The sequence below is a fragment of the Nanorana parkeri genome, unplaced genomic scaffold, assembly GCF_000935625.1.
Source record: "Nanorana parkeri isolate BGI_ZX_2015 unplaced genomic scaffold, ASM93562v1 scaffold47, whole genome shotgun sequence".
NCBI lineage: Eukaryota > Metazoa > Chordata > Amphibia > Anura > Dicroglossidae > Nanorana > Nanorana parkeri.
In genome coordinates, this window is record NW_017306315.1 from 1,951,308 (window position 1) to 1,952,305 (window position 998).

A 998-nucleotide genomic window follows, 5' to 3' on the forward strand; every position below is an offset into this window, starting at 1 on the left:
CTCACCTCATAGTTCTAGCCGACCTGTGACAATGAGACTGTCACAGGTCGGCTCAGTAGATCGGTAGGTGAGCGAACGCATACTGGCGTTCGCTCACTTCTCGATCCTGTCAGAGTTGTCTGCCGTGACAGGGGAGGGGCTGGATTCCCCTCTCCGATCCTCCAGCGCTGACTGGTGGCATGGGAGGGGGCGGGTACAGCTGCCTCTAGATAGGCAGAGCCAGCTGTCACTCGCGCATCTGGGCGGATCCTGACATAATTGTCGGGATCCGCTTCAGCTGTGGCGACTCAGTATACCGCGAGCAGCAGCTTGCGGTATACTGAGCTTAGGGTGACGGGAGGACGCTAGTTTGTGTTCTCCTGTTACCCTAAGGAGAACTATATGGGGGGGGAAAAGCTTTAACCCCATAGTTCTCCTTTTTAAGGAGGAATCAGAATGGTTGCGCCATTGTTCTATTCCTTTAAGGCGATATATGGAAACTGCATTGCTGAATGCCTCCAGCAAATGCTAATTTCCTGGCTAACTTTGAGTTTAGTAGTTTAAATTAAGTGTCCAATATAACAGGCAAAGCAAGTACCAAATCCTGTGAGAAACCTCTATTGGTGAGCGCCTTGTGGGGGAAAAAAACAAAAACTAGTGTCTCCCCCTGATTCTTGCATCAGTCACTGACCCTACAGAGTACACGGCCAATAGAGACCAAACGCCTCCTCTCTGTACTTACTGTAGACTGAATCGCAGGCAACCAGAATATTCAGGAGAGGTTCAGCGACATCCACAACTCTCAACACAAAAACTTAATGGGGCTCCAGTGGGGGTTCTTGACACAGACAGACAGACTCTTTTTAACTTTTTGGTTTATTAAAATATATATTTTTTTTAATTTCCTTTTAGGAATATCTTTTTTCTGTATACATTTCCTGAAGTATAATGCTATGACAAGCAGTCCCCAGTTGTGGATAGCATAGGGAAGGGTTAATCCCCCCCCCCCGTCAAATCTT